Below are 16,250 nucleotides of genomic sequence, written 5' to 3'. Positions count from 1 at the left end.
AAGGAGGGTTTGCTCTCATCTCTGCCGGGTTCATCCACGCAGCTGGGCCCGTCATAGCTACATCTTTATTCTTCCTAAGTGCCCGTTGCATAATCCTATCCCTCAGGCTGGTTCCTGGCAGGGATGCTCTCCGCCAGCTCTGCAGATGCAGTGCCGCATGTCGCCTGCCAGGGTGATGGCAAGATGTGCCCAGTCTCGGCCATACCACCATGCCCTTGGCTCTGACAAGCAGGCGATACTCTGCTCTACCTGCTGCTGTGTATTTTCTTGGCCCTCAAATACTGTCCAGGATGGCCTGAACCGGGGTGTGAAGGAGAAGAGCACCAGTGTAGCATTCCCTGTAAAGCCAGGGGTCAAAGTGGGACCTACCAGGAAGCTCAAGAGGGGTAAGAGCTCTGCACCATGCCGGGGCTCTCAAGCTCCTCTCGTCTTCTGCTGAGCTTGACAGCACTCTGCTATAATCTTCCATTAGAAGAAAAAAAATCATTGCTTGACACCTTTGTTCCTGGAACAGAGCAACTCGGCTAAGAGAAGAGCAAGAGGAGGAGAATCAAGAGCTGATATAACCCATGGCTGGGAACAAAGGATGCCCTGAAAAGAGGAAAACAACTTGCCAGTGGCAGTGAAACCTCTGCCACCCTCTGGAGGCAGGTGAAACCAGAGCCAGCACCCACTTTGAAAATGATTTTCCTTCTTCACTGAGATGCACCAAGGTGCGGCAACATCGTGTGAGCCTGCAGGGACCCTGCATGACCCTGGCCAGGCAGGCACACTGGTGCTTTCTCCACCTTCCTATCTGGAGTCTTGCAAGAGGCAAGATCTGAAGTTCAACACCTGCAGGAACTGGGGAACAAGTCCATTGAGTGAAGCCTCAGAGCCACCAGGCCCTTCAGCAAAGGTCTGCAGCTGCCCCGCACCTTCCTGGGTGAAGCCTGCCAGCGGTCCTGCATCCACAGGCCTTGCCGTGAGTATTGTCGGTCGATAAAGAGCTTTTGCCTTTCACACAGGATGCATTTTCTCTCCAGCAGCTGGCTGGCAGGGAGGGTATTACACGTGGGCGCTGGTGCACAAGTGCATTCCCGCGTGCACATGGGTGCTGGCATGTGCAGGCGCACGGAGAGGTGGAAAAAGCTCGGCAAAGCTCTGCAAACAGCACCGATAAAATTGTTCCTCAAATACCTAAAGCAGGCTTAGGTTTAAGCAATCTCGCTCCAAAGACGGCTCCTGCATACATTTCGCAGGCTAGAGCTGCATCTTTAATCCCGAGAAATCATGTACTTTGCATCCGCATTTGCCATTCAGATTTGCACCGCAGCAGGCTGTGCCATCCTGTGTAGAGCCAGGGAGAGGGGTCTCAGTGCTCCCCACCGTGCCGGGGCTGCCAGCATGCTGCCAGCCCTGGGTGGATGGATCCTGCCCTGGACATGGCTCAGCCGGACCCAAAAGCAGAGTGGAGCCGGGCGCCTGCCTCCTTGCGTGGCTGCTGAGCACTGGGAAGGAGTTGCTGGTTTATCTGATATGATTTAATCAGCCCTATAATTAGATTAATTTGTTGATTTGATAGCAACCCATTTCTCGCCATTAGATTTGTTTATGTGTGTTTTATGCTTCAGTTTGGCAATAAAATAGGAACTGAGGAGGTGGGAAAGTCCCTCCATGTGCCCATGCTCTGCCCCTATAGAGTGCCTGGGCTGGAGATGTGCATCCTGGGGCCCTGCTGGCTCCTCGCGTGGGGCAGGACCAAGCAGGATGGGCAGCTGCAGGGCTGCCACCTCGCGAGCTGCTGGGGATCAATCTGCTGTGGGAAGGTTGCATCCCTATGGGCGCAGCTGGGGGGGGCTGGAGGTACCTGGGATGGTCCCCATGGCAGGAGGAGGTACCCCTCGGGGGAGCGGCTGCAGGAGCCAAGGAGCTGTAGCCCCCATGCTTGCTCCCTGCTGCCTGGGGTCTCTCACAAAGGCCAGTTCTGCTTGCTGAAGTGGGTTGCATTTTGTTTTGATGAATGGGCACACAGCTGACCCGAACCTGCTGCATCGTTTCCCCTCGTGTTGGCAGAGGAGCTGTGGTCAGTCCCACCCCGGCCACCTCCCTGCATCCTAAAGCAGCATCCCCTAAAAGGAAAAAAAAACCCCAAAACTTGCTTGTTCGATGAGGAAGTAGATGGGCTGCAGAACATGTTGCAAAACAGAGGATGCTCCTGCCGACTTGGCGAGGCAGGGGGGAAGAGACGGCTTCAGAAAGGCTTTGCTCACCCCTCTGGGCTCTGCTGCCGGCTCACTCGCCCAGGCAGCATGGCACGGCAGCCAGCAGCTGCTGCTGACAGATGCGGACGGACGTGGCCCTCGCGACGCCTTCAGCTATGGCGTATGCACAGCCCCAACCTGCCGCACGCCCTGCCGGCCCCTTGCCAGGCCTTTCCCACGAAGGAGCGAGTGTCTCGCGTGGGATGGGAGCATGCACGGGGGCAGGATGAGTCGCGACCCTCCTCGTCCTCCTCCTTGCTGCTCTCCCCATGGCTGCGGCAGGACGGGAGGTTTGTCGTGTTGCATCACCCGAGGTGGCTGCCGGCGTCTCTGCGCTGCCCGCTCCGGTGCGGAACAGCCAGGGCAACCCCTGCCACCGGCTCAGGGCCACCTCCGCGCAGGTCGCCCCTTCGTTTCGCCGGCAGCTAACGTGGCATCGCCGTTTGCCGGGCTGGCAGCCGCATCGGCAGCCCTTCCTGGCCGCCTCGCAAAGGGAACGGGCTGAATAATTAAAATTAAAAATAATGATTTCGGGGAGGGGTGTGGAAGGCTGGGGGAAGGCAGGCAGGAGAAAGGAAGGCAGGAGAGACGTGGAGCGAGCACGAAGGTTTGCTGGAGAAGCCAGTGCGAGGAGCTCTTTGATGGGCAGCTCCTTTGATCAGAGATCTGAATATAGCCCTCACGTTTCCCCCGTGTGAGCCCGCTGCCTAATTACCAAACGGCAGGGCCGCTTTGAGTCCTCAGCACGTTGCTGTAATAGATTTCACCGCGTCCAGCCTGGAGAAGGACATCGATTCTCCCCGCAGCCGCAGACTCATGCTAAACATTGCGTCCTATCGATTTTTTTCTCCCCCCCCTTCTTTTTCCTTTTTCTTTTTTTTTAAGAATTTTCTTTATTTTCATTAAATCATTAATCAGGGAGAAATCTACATTTTTATCATTTCTATGGCTGGAGAGGAAGAGAGGAAAGTTATATTGCCATAGAAACCGTTCCCTACCATTCTCAGCCTCGGAGCAGTCCCTCTTGTGCTGTCTCTTGTCAAAAGGCGTAATTGTTGCTCCTGATCTTCACTGCTCAATTAGCAGTGATGTCTCCCTTCAAGTTAATTGCTGGAGATGGGAGGAAGTAGGACAAATGTAACCTTTTAGATGAAAAGATCTCTCTCCCCCTCCTTCCCCGCCTTTCCTCGCTTGCATGCACTCGAGGGCCCCTCTGCAGCGAGCTACAGTGCGGGGGAGCCCCACCGGCCAGGGCAGGAGTCACCACATGCTCCATCGCTCCTGCACAGTGCCGGGCTGGGGACCCCTCCCCATCTTCCTTATCCCTTTATCCATGGCAGGACCCCTCTGTATCCCCCCTCGGTTCCCTCTGCCTCTTCCAGCAGTGTCACCACCAGCTCAGCCTCTCCCCAGTCACCTCCATGCCGCTGGTGTCGCCCACCCCAGCATCTCCTGGGCTGGGGCAACCCTCGTGGATGCTCTGGGATTGCTGGCATGGTCCCATGCTACAGCAGAACTAGGATGGCCCTCCTGCACCAGCAACAGCGCTTGGTGTGTTCACAGTGATGGGGTGGCTGTGGTCCAGGAGCAGGGGGACCCCTGCACATGCCCAGGACTAAAAACTGGTGGCAAAACAAGGCTGAGCATGGAGGGTATATATGGGAAAACAAGCGTGAGACTTTCTTCCTGCAGAAATAAAACCGAGAACACCAGTGCAGCTCACAACCTTGTTTGATAGGAGCAGGGACCCTGGGTAGGAGGAGAACTCAGAAATGCTGCCTGGGCAGAGGTTTTTTTCAGCCTTGAGGGAAGACAGACAAACCAGACAGTATATTAAGGAGTAGAGAAGTGTGGCAACTGCCTGTACTTCCATAGTCCAAAGAAGAACACTTAAACAATGACTAGAGTGTTTGTAAGACACAAATCACCCTAACTAGGCATGATATGGAGGGCACAGACCCACGTGGCACTGCCAAAAGCGCGCAGCAGCCCAGGCAGGCAGCAGCAGTGGCAGGGACAGGCAGGGATGCAGCCCCAAGGGTCACCCCGAAGTGGGGACAAGACAGCCTGGCCAAACCTGTGGACCCCCTCCCCATATACCACCTAATGAAACAAATGATCTCCTGAAGCTCAGGATGGTGGTGAAGGCAATGTTGACAGCTTATTAACAGCAGCAGATGGAGGGTGTGAGGGCATCCAAAGAGTTGTCCAGCAGCCAGGAGTTGGACACAAGAACAGAGGGTGTCACCACCCATGGGGGACACTGGGGCACCCTGGAAGACCACCAAGAAGGTCCAGGGCAGGTCCAGCTAGCAGAGGCTGACAGCAAGGAGAGCTGATATTGCCTTATGACAGTCCTTTGCCCCAGACCTGCTGTTCCCAGCTCCATGCTAGGACCTGCGTGTTCCCCTACAGACCTTCTCCCTGAAGGAACCCCAGCCAACTATTTTGGGTAGTAATCCCTTGTGATGTCCCCAGCCATCCTGAAGCACCATCGCTCTGGGGTTTTCTTGGTGGTGGAGGGATTGATACAGACACGAGGTTTGGCCCTTTCTGCAGCAGTGACAGGGGAGAGGTGTCACCGATGTCCTTGGGCATCTCTTTGCCTTTTGTGACATCTCCCCTGCAAGAATCCCGCTGCTCCAAACTGACCCAGAGCAGGAAGAGACCTCACACCCCCCACTGCCTCCACCTGAGCTGCATTGCAGGAGGTCTCAGTGAACCGAGGACCACAGCTGCACAGCCAGGACAGAGGGGACTGGGTGGAAGGGGCCTCTCGTCTGACCTCTTTTTTAGAGCAGCTCTGTCCCCTGTCCTAGATCCAGGCAGAACCACAGCTAGAAACTCCCCAAAAATGCTCTAAGGAAGAGCCCATGTGAATCCCAGAAAGTCTTAAGCTCAGCTGAGAGACACCCAGCTCCTTCAGCAAGCTCAGGGCAGCAGGAGACCAAGCAAAACCCCGCTCAGCATAACCAGCCTTCATTAAAAGCAAAGTCTTGCTGTCGTTCAGCAAATCACTTGCAAGAGGACCCTGCCGAGAGGCAGATGAGCGCACTGTTCATCCCTGCTCCTGCTCTTGGCGTTACACCAAGCTCCAGGCTGCTTACTATTTGAGTAGACCTGTTGGACAGCAGAACAGTTGGGAGTGAGGTGTGATGGTGGTGAGGACAGCAGAAATCATGAAGCAAGGGGACCCCTCCTCACCTTGAGATGATGGCAAGGGATATGGGCATTGCTGCTCACACCTTGAGCAGGGGCAAGAGATGCTTACCAGCCCGCAGAGCAATGGTCCCAACCGCTGGCGGGCTTGGTCCCTCCGGCTGATCTTCTCCGCCATTCTGCCGAGTCAGACAGTAATTACTCACTTTTCATGTCACGGAGTGGGGATCGGGGGAGCCAATCTCATAAAGCCAGAACTAGGTTACTCTCCAGGCTCCTGTCACTCGCAAGATGTATTGCTGAGCAGATCCACCCTCAGTCTCTGCTCCATGGCAATCTCTACCTTACTGGCCCAAGGCCACTGCAGCTCTGCCTGGATGCTGCTGGCCTGAGCTCCTCCTGCACCAGCGCTGGGTGCCCTGGCTCCTTCTGGGCTTGGTTTGCAGGTCTGAGAGAAGGACCCACGCCACCATCGTGCGTCAGCCCTGGGGCCACCTTGCAAACGCTGCCCTGGCCATGCATGCACCTTCTCTAATGCCTGGGATTCTCCTTCTATAATGTTTGGGAAAGTGAGCCAGAAAAAAAAAGCCACGTGAGGCTGAAAAGAGTAATTTTTGGGGCTGAGCACATGGAGGAATCACTCGAGGATGCTTCCCTGTGTGGATGAGCACTTTCCTGGCCCCTTGGCTCCGGAAGGCATGGAGGAGCAATTGGCAAGCTGGGGCTCAGCTCCCGCTTCCCTTCCGCTGGATGCAAACAAGCCCTTAACATTTAAGCAAGTGCCTCTGCTTGTGGAGACACGCAGGGTGCCGAGTGCTCACTTCAGCGCACCTCGTGACTCAAGCCCTCTGCAAGAAGGTCGGGGAGGAGGATGACGGTGAGGAGAGCACCCAAAGGCACCAGGCAGCTCCCGTCCTGGCAGTGGAGGCGGCAGGAGGCGAGGGCGCCCGTCACCCTGCCGCCGGGGCCCCGCCGCCGTCCCCTGGCTCCGCCGCTCCTGCCACAGCTGCAATTAAAGCTCACCCTGAATGTTGCATTAATGTCAGGTTTGCATCTGATTTCCCCTGTGCCAGGTAAGGAGGGGCCGGCAGGCTTGGAGAAGGATCACACGTGGCAGCTTTTAATAGAAACCCGCCCGCCTGTCACTGGCTTCTCATCATTCCTCTTGAAACGTTTGCTAATTACCAACAAGCTGGTGTTTGTGTTTCGGGTGTGACGTTCCCCTCTGCAGCCCGTCTCCCCCTCCTTGTCCGCACCCAAGCCGGCAGCAGTGCTCGGGGGGCTTTGGGGAAGGTGGGACTTGCAGGGTGTGCTCCAGCAGAGCTGTAAGGACCCAGTTCCTTCTGGAGATGGACCCAGGGGTGGGTGGAAAATGGCTCACTACAGTTGCTTTCTCCACCCAGGCACATCCCTTCCCATTTTCAGGGAAGGACGGTTCCTCTGGAAGTGTCTGGAGAGTTAAACCTGATGAGTTAGGGCTTTGGGATCACACCAGCTACCCCCTTCCACACTGGTGATGCTCTGCTGGACCAGGATACCACTGCCGCCAGCTCTGCCCAGGCAAGACATGCATCGCTGTGCCAGGGTCAGCCTGCCCTATGCATTGCCCCTTCAGAGCCTTACCAGGGGTTGTGCCCAAGCTCCCAGGGATGCCGGGACTTGAGTGGTGGCACATGTCAACAGCCATCATCTCCCAGCTGCTTCCCGGGGACGTGCCACCTTTTTTTCCCATGCTCGGGAGGGCGAGCACAGTGGGGCAGGGATGGGACGGGGACCTGCTGCCAGCGATGCTCTGTGGGGACCAAGAGAGCCAGTCCTCTGGGGCTCTGACCCCATGGGACATCTCCTTCACCTCTCACCCTGTATTTGGCATCCCTCCTGGGGCAGCATGAGCTGAGGGGCTGAGGGAAAGCATCAGACAGGGGAAGATAGGGTTGGGAAAGGGGCTAGAGACGTGTTTCAGAGGGCATGCCGGGGAGGTGCAATGATGAACAGCCTCCTGCCTGTCTGTTACCCCGAGCGCTGGGTCTCGCACGCTGCCCCATGCCAGCCGCCCCCTCTTTGTGCTCAGTTTGCTGTGGCAATGAGTGCTCAAGCATCACCCCACTGCACACAGAGCCTGGAAAGGGGCTGGAGTGGGACGATGTTTGCTGAGCCCGCTTCCAACCATTCCTAGTGCAGGGATGCCACTTGGGATCCCCTGAGATGGGAGACCCCTGCGAGGGCTCCTCCTGGTCTATGCCAGCCCTGGCAGCTCCCTGATCCCCTGCATGTCCCAGCTGCATGCAGAGCCCCGTGTTTCTCCAGTGGGTTACTACACGCAGGGTTTGCGGTCGTTCAGAAAGGCTCCTTTTACCCTGGTGCAATCTGTTTCTCTCCTCTTGCCAGCACCAGGGATGGCGATGGGGTGAGAGAAGCGGGGAGCTATACAGGAGACCCCCAACTTTACCCACCCACCTCCTGAATGTTGAGGCTGCCGCAGTTTCAGCAGTTGGAAGGGGGCCAAGGCAGGTGCTTTGCTGGCTGGGGAGCCCACCCAGCGCGGGGAGAGGCACCCCAAGGCACCCAGCTCCCTGGGGCTGGCCGTCTCCTGCTGCCACCTGGGTGAGTGACAGCTCCCAGCCCCCCAGCCCACCTCCCCCCTTGTCAATCCACTGGGGAATTATTTATCCTGACAATAGCAATTGTCTGCACGGGCCCTTCCCCCTCCCCAGCACCTACCCCAACAAAGGAAATCATCCTGATATGAAAGGGAAAATTAAATTACCCCAATAAAGACTTAGTGCTGCTTTAATGACATCACCAGACTCAGGCGCTAATTAGCTGAGTACAAAGGAAGCTAAATGTGAAAACGTGAATTTTTGTTCCCTTTTCTCCTGTCGTACAGTCTCGGGAGTGGGAGTCTTGGCAGGCATGGCAGGAGGAGATGCTCCCACCCGGCCGGGCGGCTGCGAGAGCGTGCCAGGCTCTGGCAGCCGGCTGCTGTCACTGCCGAGTGGCATGGGGGGGCAAGAGCTCCCTAAGGTCTTGGGAAATGCATATAGCAGCTGGAGCCCATTTGGATCCAGCCAGGGATCCCCGGGGTGCCACCACTTGAATCCTGCTCCATGCCATCCCTGGCCACTGCAGTCTGCTCCTCTGCCTTGGGCATGCGGCCGCACACTGCGCTCCTCTCACCAAGTTCATGCATCCATGCACCTTGCATGGCATACCACGCTGCACAGCTCACACCTTCCACGGCAAGCGTGCATTGTGTGCTTGCGCCTCACTGCACTGCATGCACGCACCTCGCTGCACTGCACAGCTCACACCTCCCACGGTGAGTGTGCACTGTGTGCACGTGCCTCGCTGCACTGCATGCACGCACCTCGCTGCACTGCACAGCTCACACCTCTCACGGCAAGCATGCACTGTATGCACGCACCTCACTGCACTGCACAGCTCACACCTCCCACAGCCAGCATGTAGTGCATGCACGCACCTCACTGCACTGGGCAGGTCACACCTCCCACGGCGAGTGTGCACGACACACACATGCCTTGCATTGCATGCTGCAGTGCACAGACTCGCAGCTCACTGCATGCATGCCACACTGAAGGTGCGCATACACATCACATCGCCCACACAAATTGCACCTACATCTCACACTGCACATGCAGCATGGCCGTGTGCCGCTCACCCTGTACCTGAATGCACACACACGTCGTGCTTGGTGCACCCACATCTCCCACGCACTCTGCACGTCTACACAGCTTCACTGTACACCTGCACTGCATGACCAGACAGCTCACACTGCACACACCGCATGTACACGCCTCACGCCACGTACAATGCACGGCCCCTTACCCCAGGTCCGTGTCCCCTCGCTCTGGGCAAGCATCTGCCAGGGGACCATGTCCCTTAGCCCTGCCTGCATGACCCTGACACCCAGAACAGTGCCAGCACCTCCCTCTGAGCCATGCTGAAGGCAGCCGCCCTCCTTCCTCCCTCCCCACACCCCATCAAGGCATCATTTCTGTTTGCAGCTTGCAGGCTCGGCTACCTCCCGTGCAGGCAGCATGCAGTGCCATGTCCCCCCCATTGCTGCAGACCCCTGCCCTGGGCACCCTGGCCCGCAGCGCTTGCAGCCACCTCGGCACCTGACAACCTCCCGGCCATTGACTTACCAGTGCAGCTATGCTGGTTTTCTTCTAGTCCCATCTGAACGGCGACAGCGCTGAGCAGTGCGACAGCCCCGGGGAGAGCTGGCAGCATCACAGAGCTGCTCAACCTCGGGGTGCCGGCGCTGCATGGGACCCCGCAAAGGGCCAGGGGACGGCTGGCCAAGGGGAGCTACGGCAAACACCCAGCAAACAGCGAGACCCGGCCCTCGGGCTGCTGGATGGGAGCAGAGCGCACTTAAACTCCCTCCTGGGCAGGGGGAGTGGGGAGGGGGGGGGATATCTTTGCATCCCTTTATTTGCCTCCATATTTGGGGCTGTTTTTTCCCATTGGAGAAATTCCCCCGGATAATTTCTCCCTCCGGTGTGCAGCCGCTGGGGCTGTGGCGATGCGGAGGGGACTCCAGCAGAGGCACCAGAGCTGCCCGCAAGCGCCGGGAGGCCGAGCAGCAGCGCTCCCGCTCCCACCGGTTGTGGGGAAGGGGGGGGGCTGCTAATACGTAAAGCCTCATTTTAATTAAAGCTTAAATTATCCAAAAAGCCAGGATATTACTGCCTTCACCCTGAACCTCACCCCAGCCCCCTGGTCAGCACTCGCAGCCCCTCCCCAGTGCACAGGGCCACCTCAGCAAAATTTGGGGCGGGGGGGGGTCATGTATTGACCTCTTTCCTGCTCAGGCCGGGCTGGCAGCAAGTAACTCTGCCCCAGTGCCATCGATTGCTCCCAGCTGTCCCTGAGGGAGGCTGGCCCCTGGGGCATGCCCTGGGCAGGTAGCCCTGCCTGCAGCCTTGGTGCCGGCTCCCGCACAGGGTGGCACTGCTGGGGACCAGCCGACCCGCCTGGGGTTTAAGGGGATGCCAGTCACCCCCACCTCGCTCCCCTCACCTCTCGCTGCTGGGGTTCATTCGAGAGGGATGGGTGTGAATGCCTCCGTGCCTCCTTAAAATGACATAGCTGGTCTCCATGGCAACTCTTCTCTGCCTTTCGCCTCAGACCAAGAGCATCATCTGCTCCATCATCCCTGCAGGCCAGGGCCCAGCCTCTCCTGAAAGGGGCTGAAGGGGTGCTGAGGCTGCGAGACCCCCGCCTGCCCCACACCTCTGCCCCGCTGGCAGTGCCAGCTCGTGCGGCTCCCCGGCATCTGGTCCGTGGCCGGCTGGAGGGGACCCGCCTGGCTGCAGCATCCCGGTCCCCAGCTGCCTCCATCCTCCTCTGGCAACCGCCTCCGCCCCTTCCCACTGCGGCCAGTGCTACGGGATGCCCGGCACGGCCACGGCACAGCCTGCCAGGGCTGCGGGGCTGTGGCTGGATGGAGCTGGGACTGCTGGTGATGCTGTGTGGCCCCGGCCCACCCCGAAAGCTTGCAAATTCACAGCAAAGCCCCTCGCTCCTTGTCCACCTCCTCCTGTGAACAAGCAGGCGCACGCCAGGCGGGCTGGGAGGCAGACGAGCATCGCCAGTGGAGCGGAGAGGGGGCTGCACCGGTGATACCAACCTGCCCATCAACCACTCAGACCCCGCCGTGAAAATAAGAGGACAGAGTTGAGTGCTGGGGAAATTGCCCAGCACTCCAGCAAATCCCACCATCCCCTGCCTGGTGCGGTAGGGCTGGCCTCGGCCTCCGACCCGGCACGTCCCCGCCTTTCCCTTAAACCTCTCTAAGCCGCAGCATGACGGCAGCCTGCCGGGAGAAGCCGGGCTGGCGGAGCTGTGGTGGTGGCTGTCCTTCTCCAGCCGTGGGGAGGCAGGGCCCCAGGGATGCAGGCTGCCAGCCCCAGGCGCTGTGAGGGTGATTTTTGGTGGGGATGCACACGGGGAGAAGGGAGACGCGTGCATGCAGAGGTGCACAAGGGCTAAGACGTGCACACAAGGAGGGATGGAGGCATGTGTGCGTGGGACACACAAGAAGCAAAGGTGCGTGTGCATGTGGGGGGACATGCCGGGATGAAGGGGTGTGTGCACACCGGGGTGAACGCAGGGGTAAAGGGGAGTTTGCACGCAGGGATGGAGACGTGTGTGTGTGCGCCCACACAGGGTGGGGATGTATGTGTGCACGTGCATGTGTGTGTACAGCGGGGATGCGGAGGCGTGCGTGTCCCCTCAAGGCACGTCTCCCCTCCAGACTGCGCAGGCGTTGTGTTACTTCAGACACCTTCCTGCCTGGGGGCTCCAGGGCCACCCCAGCCCTGCCTGTGCCCTGCAGAGCAGGCAGCATGCCCAGCTCCCTGGGGTGCTGCCTTCTTCCCGATTGCTCCTTTGGCAGGCGATGTTTTTTAATACCCGCACGGCATTTCCCCGTGCTTGGTGTCGTCCCATTACTCCCCGCTGCCCGCCGGCAGCCACACGCAATTGCCTCCCCTCCCAGCATCCCGGCGTGTGTGCCGCGGTGTGTGGGTGTGTTTATTTATAGGGCTGCTGCAGAGCCGGCGTGCCGTGTGGGGGCCTGCCGCCCCCCCAGCCCGTCTGGGCTCCCTTCCCCTCTTCCCAGGCTGGGCACACGCCTGCCTCGATGTCCCAGTGCCCGCTGGTGTGCAAATCTACTTGCAGAGGCAGTTTATAACCAGGGCCAGGCTGGCTCCGGCACTCACTCCCAGCAGCACCATCCTCGTCTGTCGTCCTGCTCTTCTGCACCTTGTTTCCAGCTTGCTCGGCCCCGTTGCAGCCTCCAGGCTTGCCTGAGGTCCTGCTGTTGGGTTAAACTTCCCTCTCCAGAGGCACATGTGTCCTGAGGTCTTCTCCTGCAGCCCCTCCTCAAGCCTTGGTGAGGTTTTGGGAGCACACCTGGTGCTCCCAACTTGTCCTGGCCACGCTGCCCATCCAGCTCCCTGCTCCAACAAGGGAGCCTGCCTGTGCCCAGGGGCTCAGGGTGTAGGGATGTGCTGCTGCAGACCGCTGCATGCTTGACCCAGGGCACCAGTCTGTTTGCCTTTAGACTACAGGGAGACATGGAAGACCCACATGGGGATCCCGAGGAGAATGTGTTGCAAACACATTCCCTGCTCGCAAACAGACATTAAAGCACCCAAGCAGGTGCTTTTGAGTCCCATGGTGCAGCTGGATCAGTGCTGCCAGGGTGAGGGCATGGAGGCGGCAATCCACGTACCATGGGATCCCCCACGGGGCACCGGCAGCTATCGAGCTGATGAGAGGATAACTGGAGGCTCAGCCTGTGCAGGCAGATCCACCTGGTGTCAAGCTCCCCTTTTTGCAATGCGACAGGCTATGGGGGAGATGGCAGGGTGGGGCAGGACCTTGCTTTAGAGGCACCCTGCAGTGGTGGAGCACCAAGACCCAGCTCCCAAAAGGACTTGGTGAAGGGGCAAGGGGATGGGGATAGGTCAGGAGCTGCCAGGAGGGTGCATGCGGGGTGGTAGCCGGTGCCCTGCTGGATGCAGGCTGTGCAGGGGTGGTATGGTGGGGACAGGCAAACTCTGCCCTGATGCCAGGGCTCCCTGGCACAGGGAGCTGAGCCACTGCAGCCCCCCCTTATAAGATGTGGCCACCAGATCTCTGAGGGCACCGGGCCACAGCCAGCATGCAGGACAGGGTCCGGATGCCACGGCCCAGCCCCGTACTGGCTGGCCTCTCATTTGTTCTCATTAAAGGCTGGCAGGGTGTCTAATTAGACGGCGTGAGTGCCAGCGCCCTGCTGACAGACACCTGTGCAGACAGACCTCCTCCTCGGCCTGCCTCATAATTAGCTTGCAGGATGCTGCCGCGCCTCCCGGCAGGACCTGCTCCGGCACCGGGAAACAAAGCTCTTCCTCGCCGGGATGTGGCGCGGCGCCAGGCCCCACCAGCCGCTGCTGAGGCTGGCGGCACGGCTGGAACTGCAGCCCCATGGCATGCAAACCCCGTGGCCATGGCATCCTCAGGGGACATCCCGCTGCATCCTGCTCCCGCGGGTACCACTGGCATCCCAGCCACACGCCGGCACCTCCGGGTGCCCAGTGCACAGGGCAGAGTCACCCTACCATAGGCACCCAGCTTTTGTGCCCCCTTCTTTACCCCAGGGCAGTGCCTCGGGCACCTCAGATCCATGGAGAGAGCGAGCTGTGGCTCTCTGCACCCACCCGTATGCACCCACCCGAGCAGCTCTTGGACAGGGGCACAGCGAGGACGGGGTGCCTTCACAGCCTTGCGAACTGTGCAGGGATAACGAGCCAGCGGCCGCTTTAATTAGATTAATTGGCTCCCATTCGACTCCAGAAGAGCTGTCAGGCTGCAAGTGCGTTCCTGCTGTACCTGGCTAATTACGGCACCGCGGCCGCCACTCTGCACCGCTTATGGCCACAGAGAGCCGGCACCAGGCAGAACCATGCCGGGAAGATGCTGCCGGGCAAGAAGCGCTTGGGGAGGTATGGCTACTAAAATAAATTGCAGAACAAGAGGAAGAGGAGGGTCAGGGAGTCCTGAGGATGCTTCAGGCCCTGGGGAAGGGGCAGAGCTGCAGAAGAGCAAGGGCTGGACCCTGCAAGGAGCTGGAACACAGAGATGGTGTTCAGGGAGCCCAGGAGCAAAGGATGGGGATCAGGGCTGGGAAAGGTGTTGGGTCAGGAGCCAGAAGGATGCGGAGGCAGCAGCCAGAGGACGGGGTGCCCCGGTTGGGGGGATGGCGTCTGGAGCAGCGAGGTGAGCACAGGCGGTGGGGGAAGCTGTGCCTGAGCCCCGGGGGGCGGGTGGTGGGACTGGGCTCTGTCCCTGCTGTCTTCCCCGAGGAAGAGGAGGCAGGCTGATGGCAGTGAGCTGAGCTGGGCAGCCACTGGGCAGGTGAGGCAGGGCCTTTCCCAGCTCTGCCAGGCATGGGCACATTGAGCTGCTGCCTGGCATTGGAGCCGCTCAGAGGTACTGGCTATTTATAAAAGCCACCCACAAGAGAAGCAAGGAGGTGACAGCCTAAAAATAGCCACCTGGGCTGGGGTGGCGAGGCGCCACTTCCCCACAGACTGGAGAGTGGGAGGCAGTACCGGGGGCTATTTTTATCCCTCTTGTCCTCAGCATGTTATTAAAGTGCTGGCCTGCAGTGCCCACTGCAGCTGGAGCTGCAGCCTTTGCCCACGCAGATGGCCTGTGCTCCAGGGCACTGCGTTTTCTTGGAGGCACAACGCACTGATGGCCAACGCTGGGAGTGCAAAAAGGCTGGTGAACAGGAGCTTAGCAGCTCCAGGAGGCAAATAATGTGCCAGACACCCCTACACATCCCCAACAGACACCCCACAACCCCTCTGGGGACCAGGGCTACTGCAGGCGGCTGGTACCCCGAGGATTTGCCCCGCCGTGGGATGCCAGCAGCTCCCCAGGGTGTCTCCCAAGAGAGAGACAGCAACTGTGCACATGGGTTGGAAAGACATAGCTGCACACACGTATGCGCGGAGCATTCAGCTGATCCTACACACTGCCTCGCGACGCAACACCAGTGCATGGCATGGGGATGGGCTGAACCCTGCATGCACTGGGGACAGCCACCCTCTGCAGAGGAGGGGAAGGGCTTGCAGGTATGGGTCGGTACCCCTAAGTGTCCTCTGTGCGTGCCACCTGTACCAGAACTGTCATGGCATCCCAGTGTGGAGGGCACACATTTCCTGCATCCATGGGTGGGGGGTTCATTACACAGCTCAGCAATGAGCCCCTAAGCCCCATCGCAGCTCCCTAGGATACTCCAAGCACCTGTATGGACACTGCAGCCCCCAAAACCCACATGGCCCTATAAGATTCCAACCTGCAAATCTCCTAATCACAAAACAGGTCACCACACATCCCTGAGCGCCAGTGCAATGCCCTGGGATGCCTGCCCAGCCTCTGAGACCCAGCACACATCCTCTGCATACCCACATGTCCCCAGGTGATGCCTGCACAGAGCCCACTCCCCAGCACTGGTCCCTACATGGTGTGGCTGGAGGAGGTGATGGCACTGCCAGGAGGTGGGCAGAGGACAGCAGCTGGGAAAAGGGCAGGGAGGAGAAGAAGGCCGCTGGCTCCATCCTCAGGTGTGCATAGGACACATTCAGCTGGGAGCTTGTTAGCCAAGACATTAGCAGCCCTTGCAAAGAGCTGACGCGGCTGCAGCACACACATCCCCGGGGCTCCCAGGGGAGCCTGCGCTTCGATTCGTGCCGCACACGAGGCCCCCAGAACAGACGCAGCTTGGATGGAGTTATTTTTTTGCTGGTGAATGTTAATCCCGGCTCAGCTAATGCCTCTGCAGTGGCTCATCTGGGCCCCCCTCCAGGCTAACTGCTGCCTGTGCTCGCCAGCAGGCAGGCGAGGGGGGATGAGTGGGGCAGCCTCATCCCATGGCTCATTCTGGGATGCTGCTGTGCCCATGGCAAAGTGCCACGCCAGGGATGGGGGCCGAAGGGAGGAGGGTGGGTGAGCTGCCCATACCCGGCACCTAAGGGGCTGGTGTCCCCCCAGGTCTGCCATACATGGGGGGACACCCTCAGCATGGGGCCAAGGGGGTGTCCCTGGGGCTTCCCTGTACCCATGGGGATGGTGGGGTTGGTTGTCAGTGGTGGGGCAGAGGGGGACTGGTACCCCCAGCTCTGGTCCTGCAGAGGTGGTAGGAGCGGAGAAAGGGCTTCCCCAGCTGGTGAGGAGGATGTAATTGTACGGTACAGATTGAGGCTGTCAGGCATCCCTCCGTCAGTGCATCCCGGGGCGCCTTCACCATAAATAATAAATAACAGC

The sequence above is a fragment of the Buteo buteo genome, chromosome 24 (assembly GCF_964188355.1).
Source record: "Buteo buteo chromosome 24, bButBut1.hap1.1, whole genome shotgun sequence".
NCBI classification, from domain to species: Eukaryota; Metazoa; Chordata; class Aves; order Accipitriformes; family Accipitridae; genus Buteo; species Buteo buteo.
The sequence above is the reverse complement of the archived record's forward strand: the minus strand, read 5'-3'. Positions refer to the sequence as shown.